The sequence below is a fragment of the Tachypleus tridentatus genome, chromosome 3 (genome assembly GCF_004210375.1).
Source record: "Tachypleus tridentatus isolate NWPU-2018 chromosome 3, ASM421037v1, whole genome shotgun sequence".
NCBI classification, from domain to species: Eukaryota; Metazoa; Arthropoda; class Merostomata; order Xiphosura; family Limulidae; genus Tachypleus; species Tachypleus tridentatus.
The window spans coordinates 15792215-15809251 of NC_134827.1; the positions used below are offsets into that span (position 1 = coordinate 15792215).

The 17037-nt window shown below is 33.8% G+C and overlaps 1 protein-coding gene across 2 annotated transcripts in view; it reads left to right on the forward strand.

Annotated features, from left to right (window-relative positions):
• Positions 1 to 1929: 1929 nt before the first annotated feature.
• The window catches only part of LOC143246419 (putative polypeptide N-acetylgalactosaminyltransferase 9), a 130566-nt gene continuing 115458 nt past the window's right edge, over positions 1930 to 17037 (forward strand). The window contains exon 1 of one of the 2 annotated variants that reach the window (XM_076493095.1): positions 1930 to 2331. The gene's annotated coding sequence lies outside the window, so the exon portion shown is untranslated. Of the gene's footprint in view, positions 2332 to 5824; positions 6003 to 17037 lie in introns of those variants that run through there. The other variant, XM_076493093.1, reaches the window with a different exon arrangement.

Here is a 17037-nt window from a genome sequence, read left to right on the forward strand (position 1 = left end):
TATTATATCTATACCCTGTAGCTGTGAAAAGTTTGTAAACGTTGGATTGGACGGACTACTGAACTATACTGGATTGGCGCATGGACTGAATAATGTAATCGCGTGATTTTCTTACATGAATATTGGCTAACAATTGTGTGTGATTCAAACACAGGACAGTGTGTCATAATGTATTACTATATGTATACATACAATAATTTATAATATTTCTTATTATTGTTATATTTCCCTCTTCCTCTCCGCTGGCTATAGAAAGGCCGGTCACGGGTTTTGCTGCAGCTGGTCAGATTTCTTTGACATTCTAAAAACTCTACAAGGTCGAAGTTATAATTATTGATTTATTGTACTAATGTTCCTTTCCCCTTTAATCCTTATTGAGCTTCGATTATGGCACTTTAAGCTTGGATCATGGCACTCTCCTACTATGGTAACCCTAAATTCTGAGTTGTCGCTGTTGCTTACGTTTTCTAAATTTTATTTTCTAAGTATAACGTAGCGACAATATTTTTACCTCACTTTCACCTAGAATAAACCATAATTTTCGTCATCTCCTGCTTGCGCGATTTTTGTCATTTCTTATAGTCAGTTTCAAGGATGGCTACTCTTTCTGCACTATCTATAAAATCACGTAGTATTGGCCGTAATTCGACATTTACCACTAGTTGTCACTGTGACTGTCGATTCGATGATCGAAACTGAACTTTGGGCTATCATTTAAATTGTGGCTTAAATATTTCTGTTGGGGAAGACAACCTAAACGTTTGTACAGTTTGTTCGGAAAGTCGCTGTGCACTTGTATATTTATTAACAGACATGTTTCAATATAGGATACAGGAGGTAAATATGAATGATAATTATAAACAATGTTGAAGGTGACCCCCGTTGGCATCAATACAGGCCTGGATCCTTCTTATTTTGTTTCTAAACACCGCTGTCAGTTGCTGGCTTGAAATAGACTGAATAAAGTATGATTTACAAAACTGCACAGTGACTTTCCGAACACCCTGTATAATTTTATATGTGTTTGTGAAAAATGGCCGAAGTCGATCACGCAGAGGTAGATGATTGTGATCCTGTCATCAGCGTCGTATAAGAAAGGACAAGAAATATACATTTAAATAAACGACGCAAGTAATATTCGCATATAAAGTGTTGTTGGTATCATTAGCTAATCAACTTATCCTTAGATCTTGAGTGGGGTGAATAGAAATATACCTATATGTGACCTTGGACTATGCTTGAGCTTAAGGTAAAATCGAAACACCTGCCAAGGTATAGGGATCAATACAGTTTCAACAAGTTAATAACCGCTATAGTACATGCGTCTTGCCTGTTATATAAACATTAATTACATTCACAGTCTGCATGTATAGATTATGAGGCTCTAGAAAAGCGACAGACTATGTTAAAACAATTGGGTGTTATTGTATATCATGACGTTATTTTCTAGATAACCAAATAAGCTTTAAAACTACTCTACACAATGTGCAATGATGCTTTTAGTAATAGTGCTATGTTTTATTACAATGCTCAATTATTTTTGCTGTTGGCTAGTGGAACAATAAATGGACGATCCATATTATGAACTACTACCGCAGTTTGCGATAATGCACATATGGAACGATTTTTAGTTGGAGAGGGTTATCATATATAAGAAATTTCTTTACAGAATTAAAATATATAAAAATAGAATAAACCAGGAATTTTGTAAAAAGTCGCTTGTAACAACTGTCTACACTCTGCAGGCAAGTTACCTGTCTGAATCTATCAATTGTTGCTGTACGCCTTTCCCTTTTTCAACTTCTCAGTAGGCCAATCATCAGTAAGTCTTACGTAAGATGTTTATCTACCACAAGAGGCTAACTCATGCTCAAATGTCTCCGTTGGCTAGCTGTTTACCTAATGTACGACGTAGTGAGAACTGGTGTGGCCTTGGGGTGACAGTGATGAACACAATCAGTGCCTTTTTATTCACCGTGTGCGAATTGGAAATAGTGCTATTGGCGGACTACCAATCTACTTCCCACCGTACCTAAGAGACTGCTTAACTACCCGGAAAAATCAAGCAGAAATATTTCAAACTGATTGTGTACTCTATCGACAGATCGTGACTAGTTTATCGATACGAGCTCAGATCCCATCATCCTTTGAGTATTATAAAGTTCCAAAGGCTACTGCATATGTTTGAACTATTATATCGTATGTTAGGTTAATCTTCTTAAATTATCTTGGGTTCCTGTTCATTAAATGCTTCACGGCTCCTCTTCGAAACAACTTAGTTCAACGACAATGGTCAAACTCTTCGCAATTTCTGAACAAGAGATAAGAAAGGTTTGTGTGTGAAACACTGTCCATATGATGATAACTATTTTTGTCTAAGTTTTATGCTGGTAGCCATTAGATAAGGTATATATAGTTTGAACAAATGAGCTGGTTTGAACTCTTCAAATTCGAGGTGCTGCCATCTGGTGTATGCAAACTGCCAATATAACTTATTGTGCTCTCTGCTGAAAAATATTCTTATTGCTAACTTCTCATTTTCAGATTAATTAGTTTCACTTTAGTAAAGTGACTTCTGTTCATAAATATAATTACTATTGAGTTTCATATTAAGTTAGCATTAAATTTCATACGTTAAAACCTGTTGGCTTACAGTGCTAAAAATCTAGTTTGGATACCTGTAACGATAGTTCATGGTAACACAAGTTTGTCTTTGTTAGACAAAATTCTACATTTGTGAAAGCACATGTTAGTTTTGTTTGTTACATTTTTTCATGTCCATTCACCCTCCCCCAACAGAGTTTCTAAGGTGTTTAACTATTTACAGTTTTCTCTTGAACATCGTGGTGAATAATATTAGTGTACTAGTGAATTTAAAATGTACACCCAACCAAAACCACGTATTCATAATCTGCTATATAACTATGTATCATAATATGAAAATAATATCTACTGCCTTTTTGATATCTATATTAACACGTGATGGTTATAAAACTTTTCTCGTTGTTTTGTGTTCTGTTTGTAAGATTTCTTGCAAAATAACATTAACTTATTAAACATCAGCAGTTGTAAACCAACTTTAACTTCTGAAACAATCCTTTGTGAGTCAAAAAAATGCATTAGTAATATTTATTTTACAAAAATATTAAAAAAGAGGCGAAGAAATTTTATAGGGCGCTAAAAATATAAACTTATATTCAAGCAATGAAAAACGCCAACTGTTGACCTGATCTACCAAACTGTCCTACATTATAAGCGAATAGCTCGCCTCCATTTGAAACATCAAATCATCACAATCGTCCGTCGGCATGAATCTAACAAATAGTTAATTACATTTGTCATAACGTATTAACATTAGACTTGTTTTTAACACTGCATTCTGCTTCAATCCGTCGGTTTTGTTTTTTGTAAAAAGATGAACAACAAGTTGTCGGCAAAGGATATTTCGCACATAGTGTTACTAAAATACTAAAAGTAATGTGGATTCTAACACCTGTGTCGTAAAAACTGGTAACTCTCAATAAGCGACATGCCATCTTAGTTGTTATTTATCGTTCTATAGAACAGATAAGGTTTCTGTCGGGAAGATGTATTTTTCCCTCTGGTGTGAAAACCGACACACTAAGCTTGTAGGCTCAGTAAATGAATATTAATATTCTTCGGAGATGTGTTGAAGATTAGAATGACAAGTTTTCAACTCTAAGTAGTATTTGAAGATTAGTTTAAAATTCAGTGCTTTCATTAGCCTAACACATCTGAATTACTTACAGTAGTTTCTTCCTTTTCTTGTTCAGAATAAAGCTATGTAAATGAATATTAATATTCTTCGGAGATGTGTTGAAGATTAGAATGACAAGTTTTCAACTATAAGTAGTATTTGAAGATTAGTTTAAAATTCAGTGCTTTCATTAGCCTAACACATCTGAATTACTTACAGTAGTTTCTTCCTTTCTTGTTCAGAATAAAGCTATGTAAATGAATATTAATATTCTTCGGAGATGTGTTGAAGATTAGAATGACAAGTTTTCAACTATAAGTAGTATTTGAAGATTAGTTTGAAATTCAGTGCTTTCATTAGCCTAACACATCTGAATTACTTACAGTAGTTTCTTCCTTTTCTTGTTCAGAATAAAGCTATGTAAATGAATATTTATATTCTTCGGAGATGTGTTGAAGATTAGAATGACAAGTTTTCAACTATAAGTAGTATTTGAAGATTAGTTTAAAATTCAGTGCTTTCATTAGCCTAACACATCTGAATTACTTACAGTAGTTTCTTCCTTTTCTTGTTCAGAATAAAGCTATGTAAATGAATATTAATATTCTTCGGAGATGTGTTGAAGATTAGAATGACAAGTTTTCAACTATAAGCAGTATTTGAAGATTAGTTTAAAATTCAGTGCTTTCATTAGCCTAACACATCTGAATTACTTACAGTAGTTTCTTCCTTTTCTTGTTCAAAATAAAGCTATGTAATGGAATATTTGTAATGTGCCCATCACGGATACCTCAGTCGGGGTCTTTAATATTATAGACTTACAGACTTCTGGCAAGTCTAATGGGAGGATATCGCTTATAGTAACAATAAATGAAAACACAGAGGGCACGAGTTAGCCCTGTACAAGTAGATCTCTAGACTTCGGAGTTGGTGAGCTGGTTGTAAAGAAATATATTAATGGATACTTATCACAGTGAAGGTCAAGCCCTTAGTCTGAATGTTAAGTTTCCGGATGCTGTTTGAGTGGCTTCGTTCCCTCTGGTCAGTATTACAAAATTAAGAATGGTGGAAGAAAGCATCTATAGCTTTGCCATAAAACGCAAAATACAATTACGAAAAATGGTAAAGTTTGCATCATAAGAACAATTGTATCATCAGAACAGAATATGATATTTATATTAAATTTAAAAATCTTGGGTTATTTATTTGTTATATGGATGAAATTAAATTATGTGGGCCTTTACTGCCGCTTTGGTTATCAAAATATATTTTATAATTTAATGATGTTTGATGAGAAATGACAAAAAGTTTCCTAGTAGAACCAAAATCATTTGGTAAGATATGGGAAACGATAAATGCTTAATTCCGGTAGAATGAAAATCATTTGATTAGAAGTTGGAAATGGCAAAGGGTATTTTCTGGTAGAACCAAAATAATTTGTTTGGAAATTGGAAATGACAAAGGATGTTTGCTAGGAAAACCAAAATAATTGATTGGAAGTGGGAAATGGCAAAAGGATGTTTTCTGGAAGAACCAAAATCGTTTCGTGAAACGTTGAAAATGACAAAGGATATTTTCTGATAAATCAACCTGCTGTTCGTGGATCTGTCAAAAATGATTTGATGGATTTTATTTTACTTTTTTATATGAAAATCTCATGTTTCAGGGTATGACATTTATTTTTAGTACATACACAGCCATAGAATAATGGTAAAGTCGTATGCAGAGTAATCGCGAATTTCAATTAAAGAAGGTAATTTGAACCTTTTTTCTTCTTCTACATGATCAGTGTGGAGTCATAATATTTCATTATGTAAAATTAATAGTATTAGAACCGGTCAAAAATGTATTCTAAACATATTGTTCACATGCCAGAAGGAAACCTATTTTCGCACGCCAGTTCTCAATCGGTTCCACTCGGATTTATATACACACTTTCATTATAAGTTGATTGCTGTGGTAAAGTCGGCCTGCCGCTGATGACTGATGACATTTTGTATATTCGGTTGATTTATTTCATCGACGTTTCCCGCGAGGAATCACGGGTAAAACAACGTGAAAAGTACGACTCGGTCGCGAGTAACTGGCACGAGACATCCAGATTGTCACAGAAGTTCACTGGGCGTAGTGTGTTCTGTTAAAGCTTTAATCTCAAACACCTTTAAACGTGTAGCTACAACCCGTGAGTGTTTTATAGTGCTCGTAGTAACCGATAACTTTATTTTCATTGACACCCTCGAGCAACAATGTAAAATGGGAAAATAGATCACATCCTGATTAGAAGGTAGGATATGTAAGCCTTTCTTAATAATGCAAAACTAGATTTGCGAATTGTTTTCATGAAAGTGCAAAGAGTCATAACGTCTTTTTGATTGGGATTATGGTCAGATACACTGTTGTTAATGATACTATATAACATGAAATTTAATATAACTAGATATCTGTTATATTTCTTGAAGTGCACGTGCTGTATACCATATGATGTTAATGATCTATCACAATTTCAATTCTTCCAACTTCAATATCACCTTTCAAATTAACTTTTAGTAATTAATGTACATTACTAGGTAACTATTGCTAACAAATTCTGATTTAACTGTGTTCTATCTTAATTTATTACAATTGTTATTAAAACATTAAAAATGTTACTTGTCTTATTACAACTGCATTTTCTGTCGTAGGGGACAAGCAAGATTTAGATAAATGATGATTGTATCTATTTTTCGTTAACTTTTTTATTACGAAAAAAATAAGTAAATATGAGGGTTGGGCAGCAACCAGTGATTCGCGTCCCCTTACTATGAAAATCAAACAATATCGTAGTCCAGTTTGCGGCATCAGTGCGTAGTAAAAAAAACTTTCAGATTCCAGCATTCGATTATAATAACTTAAGAGTTAGGTGTGGTTCATTCTGACGAGGCACTTTTTCTTTAGTCTTCATTTCAAAATTAGACAGGCTAGCATAGATAATATTTGCAAAATTTTGCTCGAATATTCCAAACAACTAGTTAACTAGAAAGTAGCAACATAATCTGGTTATCATTTGTCAAATCAACTACACTTACATATATCAACTTTCATTTCGATTCACTTGATGAAGTCCACTATAATGTATTTCATTTAAATCAAAATGCGTCCTTTCCCTGTTAACTGATATATGTGAATGCGTCACTACTGACTGATCGTTGAAAAAAAGATCTTTGAAATACTAAGTTTGAACTTGTTCCCATTAGAGTTGAGTATATTACATTAAAACAATTTTTAATACAAAATTCGGCGAGTATCGTTACAGTTATAACCAACGGAAACTCTCTGTGCAACGGAATCTATCAAATTAGATTTGGACTTTATTTGGCGACCTCGAATAGTATGATGCAACCAAAATTTGATCGCTTTTAGGTAGGATATGAATATTAAATACACTCAGATCGGGGATTTGGAATTTCAAAAATAAATACCCATATCCCTTGTAATTAATGACATTGGATAAAGAAAGGAATGTGAACCAACTTGGAGCACCAGGATCAAACAGAAAGAGACCAGAAGGAAGTCGAACCTTAGGCGTAGTAAGCAAATGCATCATCTTATAACAGGACATTCATGAACGTAAATATTAGTGGCAATAGCTGTTCACGTGTCTCAGAAATAGTGCGCAACATCATAAAGAAGGATATTTTATTGAATGCTTCGTTTAGTTTCGTCACGTATTACTATTTTTCCCAGCTATATACTGTAGTTTTCTGAAGTTATTTCTCTTCTGCCTGTGCCGTGGGAGCAACCTGTACATACGTGATGAATCTAAGCGTAATGTACAGGGCGGCCAGTAAGTCCCTACCCATCCCTATATCTCATGTATCCAGTGTATCTGTGTGCTGTCCCTCATTCTCGCTGCATAATATTATGCGATGCCATGTTCTGTGAGACATTTTCCTTAACATAGCAGGGGTTATTGTTCCAAATGCCGTGGTAACAGCTGCCTTCAACTCATCATCATCATAATTGGATATAACATAATAACATATGGATGGGTAGGGACTTACGGGCCACCCTGTACATGTTATTTGATAACTCTTAACAAGTTTCGAGTCATTTTATATCAGTAAACGGATGAAACGTTTTCCAAAACTGGTATCCTTATTCAAATAAATTATTTAGAATTACTAGAAACTGCGCCAGTTGTAAGTTAGGGACCAGAAGAGTGGACGTAGATGTAAAGATGAACTTTGTGTACTACTAGACCAATATTCTAGACTTTTTGTAGAACACAAAAATACCGCGTTTATTACCGTAACGATAGCAACAAGGTATAAGTTCACCAAGATAAGGCTTGTAGTCATACCTCCAACTAAACTGTTGCATATTTCAAGCATTTGAAGAATTAATAAAGTATTCCTGCTATTCCATAAGATCTAACCAAGTCACTTTGCGCAAAGACTGAATTTCTATACAATGGAAGTGTAGAAACTTACACTGTGAAGCTGTTGTTCTCGTATTCTAGGTGGTTTATTGAAAACAAACAGAAATAAGTGATGTGCTTTGAACGCAACGACTCTATCGTTAAGCCTTTAGTAATGGAAACTAAGTTGCAAGATTATTGTGAAGATGTACTGTCGTCAGATATAACATGGTTGATATTTCAACATGACGTGATGTGGCTCCAAATTAATTTTAATATAACCTGCTCGACTCGTATTACATACACGATGATCACAAAATGAGGTAGTGTTTTAGTTTAGCCATCAAAATTATTCACAACACTAATGTTTATTATTTGATTTCCATCACTTATCGTCTCCCCTAAAACATAGTGAATTTTATTTACGTTTATAAATAAACAAACTAGCTTTAAATGACCTAATTATTTTGTATCTGTTTCCAAAACATAAAATAAGTTAATATTAAATATTTCATGTTCTGCAAAAGTTAATAAAAAATATTAAAAAAAAGTCCTTCAAAGTCGTGTGTGTGTGTGTGTTAAGGCGAGGGATAAATATTTTAAAATTTTCAAGTTCTGTATGTCCAAGATTTCGAGTGGCAACAGGAGAACTTGATTTTGTAAACAAGTTACCAGCAATTTTAGTATAAATTACTATCAGCTACTCTTTTTTTCTCGGTATACAAAACTGTTATTCATTTATAGCTTTAAAACATTATATACATCAGTACCTTAGCCTTTTTCACCCGAAAATGTATTAAGCCTTCATTCATTCAAGAACCTTTTTGCTTTTCGAAATAGCGGTTATTGTGAGTTTATTGTTGAAACAAATAAATAAAACAAAAAAAACACTCGATTATAACAACGACCATTTCAGTTGCACCGACGTACGGGTCTTGGTAAGATTATTTTCGAAACAGTCCCAAAGGTACAACAGTTTTATTTATACCAAATAATGTATATATAAACTAAGTATTTATTTATTTTATATCTAGGTGTCTGCTAATAATAGTAATAATGGTGTGAGGATTGGATTGACAGGTACTCACAACTCGATGGGCTCTTTAAGTTATGATTGTGTTAAAAGAGTGACAGTTAAAACTATTAGTTGATTCAAATCTTGGCAAGGTCCTTGTGGCAACAAGTACCGAGTGGTTGTCTTCCGTCTGACCAGTAGTTTAAAATTAGGGATTGTTTATACTTTAAAAAGAAATTCTCACATGGCCGTTCACACCACATGAGTTCAGCATGTATCATTCAACTTGAAAAAACCTCTGCCCCAGGATTTGTCTTACCTGTAGAAGTTCGGTAATGATGTGATGTTTGGTTTAAAGAAAATCTGTATTGGGAATGTTTCTACAAATGTTTCAGAAGTATCTACTATGTTCCTCGCTGGAACAGCGGTAAGTCTTCAGATTTACACTGCCAAAATCAGGGGTTCGATTCCTTTTGGTGGGCACAGAAGATATCCATATGTGACTTTACTATAAGAAAAATGCTAAACGCCTTCAGAAATATAAAATATTTTCACTTGTACAGTGACTTCGAAATTAACTATTCAAATATATCACTTGTGTGGTTTGTTCAATAGCTGTATTAGTTAAAGGATAGTTGTTTGGTATTTTAGGATAAGAATATATTTAATATTTTTGGAAACTTCCTTATCCAGGAATTGTAATTCAAAGTGGTTTTCTGATACTGTTAGAGAGAAACAAGTAACAAGAAATATACGGATTATTGATTTTAATGTTGCAGGTTGCATGCCTGAACCAAACATTGGAAACCAATATGCTTGATATTTGCGTTAGAAATCATATTAGGTTGCTAATGCATTTTGTATTAATTTTACCTTCTGTAGTTTGTCCATTATGGATTTAAAATCAGAACTAAGCAAAAATTACGTTTCATATCACTCTTTTGATCTCCCAAAAGTCGTTGCCCAGGAGATTCTATCGTTCAATACCAGAACTTGTCAGCTTAGCTGGACGGATAATTCTAAAGGCTTCTGGTATGGGTATGAAAACTTTTATACCTGCATTAATTAATTAATAATTTAACATCTAACTGCAACTCACCCTACAGTCTCGTACCCGTTCACACACTCGTTCCTAAAACATCTTTACAGCATCAGTCAGTTGTGAACCCTCTTTGTTAACCTGAAGATGTCCTGAAAAGATCAAAATATTGTACTGTACTTTATTTCAATTAAAGTTTTAATACCCATACCAACCGTCTTTAGAAAAACATATGGATAAGTATCAGAACATTTCTCCTAATCATACCCCATTTCTTTTCCCAACAATTAAAGTTTTAATACCCATACCAGCCGTCTTTAGAAAAACATATGGATAAGTATCAGAACATTTCTCCTAATCATACCCCATTTCTTTTCCCAACAATTAAAGTTTTAATACCCATACCAGCCGTCTTTAGAAAAACATATGGATAAGTATCAGAATATTTCTCCTAATCATACCCAATTTCTTTCCCAAAAGGCTTCATAACAACCTTGATTAATAAAGGCTCTACCAAGACGACAATGCTCCAATATACTGTACTCGTTCGTAATTAGTTGCAACAGTTCTAACCATGGCTTCAATAATCTCTCCTGTCTGCCCCCCACCATAATAATCAAATCCAGTTTTACTGAGAACTATCGAAATAAGTCTGGACATCACAATCACTACAGTTAATGCTACCAAAAGTTTGACAATGTAACTGCTTCTCCTTGACGAATTGATTCCCCAGTAAGTCTGGGAAATTGCAACGCAAAACTCCAAGTGGTGGGCATAAAAGAGATAGCCCATTGTGTAGCTATGTACTTAACAAACCTTGACGATTGCACTTCAATCTAACGAGACACCTTCCACAATCATGTGAACAAATGTCATGCCAATCTTTGATCGTGATTTAAAATGAAAGAAAGAAAAGTAGTCCGAAATATTGTTAGGTTAGTAAAACAGACTATCTGTAAACTGATTATTACTAATGTTTAAAACATAAGTGGTTTTGTAGCTTTTATCACGTTGTTTATTGCGATTACGAAATTGTTGGTTTCATAGTTTTCGCTTCTTTTGCAAAAAAAAAAAAAAAAAAAAGAGATACCGAAGTTATCTTGAACTTAACAATCGACTAGTTCTCCACAGGTCAGTGGTAATTCTAGGGACCTGAAACCCTACAGTTTGAAGCTCAACTTCCCACCATAGACAGAACGAGGATAATTTTGTGTGTAGCTTTGCGTTAACATAACGCACTGTCCATTGTTTTACATGTTAAGAAAATACCTGTAAGATCAGAGTCATTGCTGCGCATTGACATACAGAAATCGTGCCCCGAATCTGAAGTTGATGTCTTCAAAAATCACAAGAGAACACTATGATCGATGTCATAGTGAAACGCCAAAAATTTCCGATCCTATTGGTACGAGATTCAAATCTTTTTAGCATCCAGCAACGCTTCTGTGCAAAATCATAACTCTAAATACAAGTAGCTGCTAATGCACAATAATGACTTTCACTTTCCCTCGATCCATTTCCCTTGTTTCCAGATTAGTTAGCAGTAAGTTTACGTACTTACAACGCTAAAATCTGGAGCTCAATTCCACACGGTGTCAAGAAGGCACAGCCGATTTTGTGCCTTTGTGCTAAAACAAAGAAAAATAAAAATTTGATCTACAGTGACTCAGCGGTAATTCCATAGGCTTACGACGCTGAATAGTGAGTTTTTATACCTGTGATGAGCATAATACACGTAGTCCATTATGTAGCTTTGGGCTTAAAAACAGTGAAACCAATAAATACATTTGTTACGTTAAGGTCTTTATTTTAATTGCTGAGCGTTTTCTGTATCCATATTTGTATAACTTAGTCTCACATTTCCCTAACTAATCAAAATAAACAAATTTTGCGAAATCCAACTTGATTAACTAAGGGTTATAAAAGTACAGTCAAGACAGCCAAACACCAGTAAATTCCTTTGTGAGCTAATCAAAAGTAAAATGTTTCATGAAATGAAAACGTGAAGTATTCATAGAATGATTATTGGTAAAAATCAATTAGAGTAATAGCTTCTAATATATAGAAAAAACGATGCAATTTGACACTAAATTCCAAAAGTGACTTTTTTGTCATGTTGCACTGAGAGTATAAAAACTGCAAAAGAGTATTTGTTTATTCTTCAATTGAGAGTATCCGTTGATTAAAGAGGTTTTATTTTTAATTAAAACAATGGTGATATAACAGAAAATAGCTAAATTAAGAAACGATTTAAATTTAAAATTTAATCAATATTTTTTCCTTTCATGATAAATTTTATGTATTTGTCTCTAGACTAAGTAATCCCACATTATATTTTTAGGCTTACTATACCAACACTCACTACACTTATAATGTTTCACGGCCCCCTTGCACTCGCATCACTAAAATTGCAAAAGGCAAACAATGATAAAATATATTCTATCTGGATAAATGCATTTTAGCTTTGATGATTCCTATTTCAAGAAATCAAGCGTGACGTTTCGTTACACACACAGTAGCTTTTAAATGTATGTAGGTTAGACAATGGCGAACATGTGCGCCACGTGCTAGTAATACAAAACCTTTGTAAATCCTATTGTTCAAAACACCGTTGAAGTAAAAGGCATTAAGCTATCGCTTTTCTTTGTCTTTACAAATGTTTACATTGTTACATGAATCCATTTATACACTGAATTTAACGTGGTTTTGCTTTAGTAACAAATATATAATAACGTAAACCGCTTATGTATCGTCATGTCATTCTCAAAAGTAAATCTAGTTACGGGCTAGTTCATTGTTGTTGATTTGCTTATTCTCTACAGGTTGTTGCGAATTAGGAAGCTAATACACTGTAAATTGAATTGCAGGTTATTGATGTTGCTAGTTTGTTTTGAACAACAGCTTATTTTGACAGATTTTGTAGCGATGTTACCGTTTTCGTTACTCGTTTTCATTACGTTTGTACAAAATTTTGTTACACGCGCTATTTATTTTACAACTTTTAGGGTAAAAATATATGTGACTTTAATTTTAAATATGAATACCCTGGGTGGTTATAGTTAAGTTATATAACTGTAGTTATGTTACATGGTCGCAGCTGTATTATTTAGTTTCAGTTACACAGTGTACCTCTGTTTACAAAAGTACATATAGGTACATTTATATGTTTATAGTTAGTTGACTATAATTATGTTACATATCCATAATTAATTCTCCACAAACATACTGTTTTTCTATTGTTTTTTTTCTTCCAAAACACTTATTCAATCAACTGCCATTCATCCTTTTCTTGTTAACCACGGGTTCGTTCCGGCATGGCCAGATGGTTAAGGCACTCGACTCGTAATCTGAGGGTCGCGGGTTCGAATCCCCGTCACCGCAAACATGCTCGCCCTTTCAGCCGTGGAGGCGTTATAATGTTACGGTCAATCCAACGATTCGTTGGTAAAAGAACAGCCCAAGAGTTGGCGGTGGGTGGTGATGACTAGCTGCCTTCCCTCTAGTCTTACACTGCTAAGTTAGGGACGACTAGCGCAGATAGCCTTCGTATAACTTTGCGCGAAATTCAAAAACAAAGAAACCCCCGCTGGTAGAGCGATAAGTCTATGAAGTTATAACGCTAAAATCAGGAGTTCGATTCCCTTCGGTGAACTCAGCAGATAGCCCGATATGGCTTTGCTATAAGAAAACACACTTTTTCATTTCTCGGCGTTGATGTTAAACTTGGTAAGCTTATACCTTTTTTCAGTAAGTCCATAAGGCTTTTTATTTTTATTTATTTTTTAGTTAGACCTTTTCAGGAATTTTATGGGGCTATAAGTCGTTTTCTACAAGCCAAAAATGTATAGTTCAGGCTATTTTGTACGGTTATATTTATAGCAATCAAGCTTAGAATTGGTACAAATTAAAATTTTCATGCACTCAACACGTTGGAAAAAAAAAACGTTGGATTTACCCATTTTGAGTCTTTTAAGGGAAAGGAAACTTACAAAAAGTATAATTAGGTGTGTTTTTGGAATATTACTTGCATGGAATAATTCAATACAAAGATACTTTTCTGTTTACCTACCCCCATGCATTTACATACAAATATTGTGGAACATTATTTTAGTACTTATAGGAGGGTTAAAAAAACCCACAAAAACCATAACTTTAGGATTTTTTTGACAACTACTTCTTCGGGTTTTGGTCGACCTACATGGTATTCGATGAAAAGATAATTTTTATAGATTTTTTTTTTGTTTTTACAAAAAGTGAGATGCGTCTATTTTTGGACATTTGATGGAGCCCAAAGGTCAAATAAACGTATAGGTTTAGGGTTTGGGCCAGTTACTTAGCTTTGTTTTAAACGTGGTACAAAGATACTTTTTGTGGGTTCCAAACAGTGACATCGACAATTTTGGAATTTTTGTGTTTTGTTCAATTCTTAAGTTAGAAAAGTACAATTTTGAGTTTTTGTGAACTGTTATTAACGTATATGTCAACCAACGTGTACGGGATTTAGTACAAAAATGCCTTCTTTGCTGTAGTTACGTTATACTCTCATAGTAACACTATGTATCTACACTTACATTTATACTAGCATGAATACATATTAGTTCAGCCCCTTATAATATTTAATTAAAATTAATTATTAGGTTTACTTCAAAATGTCACAGAGTATTTTTAAGGCTATCGGAAAAAGCATGTATAAATCGTATTAGATATATTGATTGTTGAACCTTTTAAGGCACCATGTAAATAATCTAATTTACGACTACAGGAACATCTTTCAAGTGACTCAGAAACAGTTCTTGTGATTTTAATCTAATGTATATTTATTTTCAACAGATATTTCTCCGAGATTGTTCCTTGCTAGGTAACATTAATATATTTGCTAGTATTGCATATTTTAAAGTTGATTACTTCAATAAACCATTTTACATTTACGGTTTTTACTTAAAATTATTTTGTAGTAAAGCGTCTAACATCTCGCGAAATGAGGCCAACGTGTGTAACAAATGAGACTATTTTAAAACTACTTGTTAATTTTGTCATTTTATACAATACTATCATAAAGCTGTACACTGAACTTAGCTGTGTTTTCTCCTTTAAATTTAATAGCAGGATTTAAAAGCTTTGTTTCTATTTTGTGAGTTATGTAGTAAATTAAGTGTTTTTATTTGTTTTTATGATGATTATTCTAAAAAGTAAGTTAATGTTTACTAAAAAATAAAGAACGATTAATTACACTCCAATAAACAACAACTTTAGTTAAACCCGTCCATTTCGGCTTACACTTTTCTTAAGGGTAAAAAGAGTTTCATTCTGTTATGCTATGAAAGTTTTAGAAACTAATAAGTGAACACTACCTCGTTTCTTTCGGTAAAACGGATTGCAGTTTCACTTCCTTAAGCACCCTGAACTGTTGAGATTTGAGATCTATCATTATCACTGGGGTTATTATGACTAAGCCTCATTTTTCTCTTAAACAATTAATATCTTAAAACGTTATACGTCAATAAACTACTTGTGAAGGTTTTAAGTCGTGTCACGTTTCGAACATATTTTTATCATTTTTCCGCTCTCATCTTTTTTCCAATTAATTTTCATAATCGTTAGTTATTGAATTTTGTTTTATAAGTTACAACTAATTTAATTTAAAAATTGAAAACACAAAAGAAAAAAAGCACGCGAGTTAATAATAATTGTAAAGCTGACTAAAGGGCTCCTTTTTATTATAGCAAGCCCGGCATGGCCAAGGCGATTAGAGCGCTCAACTCGCAATCTGAAAGTCGCTGGTTCGAATCCCCGTCACAACAAACATGCTCGCCCTTTCAGCGGTGAAGGCGTTATAACGTTACGATCAATCCAACGACTCGTTGGTAAAAGAATAGCCCAAGAGTTGGCGGTAGGTGGTGATGACTAGCTGCCTTTCTTTTAGTCTTACACTGCTAAATTAGGGACGACTAGCGCAGATAGCCCTCGTGTAGCTTTGCGCGAAATTCAAAACAAACAAATTTATTATAACAACGGACAAGGTGGTTATTTCTATAGTATCGTAGTAAAACGCACCTAGATAACTAAGTAGTTCATTTATAGCAACAATATAAAAAGTGTAATCGGGTAATTTTTTGTATTGTGATGGTATTCTGGAAATGTGTAACAAGTGCGATCATTAGCGCTTTTCGTGATGAACGTTACAGTATAACTGAGTGCGTTATGCTGTATGTAACGACCTATTTTCTCTTATATAATCCACCGAGCCTTTTACTTCGGTTCAGTAAATTTCGTAACGATGGAGGAATATTAATGCTGTCTTCTTACAGCTATTGATCTCTTTAATGCTTCGTGCACTTAAAACTGTCGAGCGAAATAAAATACGTAATAATTCAGTGTGATTTTAGAAGTTTTGTGCTATTCATAGAATGGTTTTATAAATGATAGTAATCGAGTATCAAAGAATTCCTTTAACATCCGTGAATACAACAGTCTGAATGGATAATCGTAATTACCTGGATTTCCTCTGAAGTAGAATACAGTTATGCTCACACGCTGAAAATCTTTATTGTTATTTTCGGTGTGCTGTTTGTTTAGCTAAATAATTTCAAGTACGATTAAATTTCTTAAAATTGAAAAGTGACGGGCGTGGCCTCCTTGTTAATATAAAAGTATCGTTGGTCTGTAAATGCTGTTGAATACTACGTGGGTTTTCAGTTGTTGGTGAGTTATAAAAGTAACAGTCAGTCCCCTTTATTCTGTTCATACAGCCTTAATGTATGCAATGCAACCTTTCCTCTAATCAATTTCGAAATTTGTGACAGGTATATCTGAACCCCAGTAATCTTTGACCAGCACGTTTACTGAGCATGCATACAAGGTACAGTGAA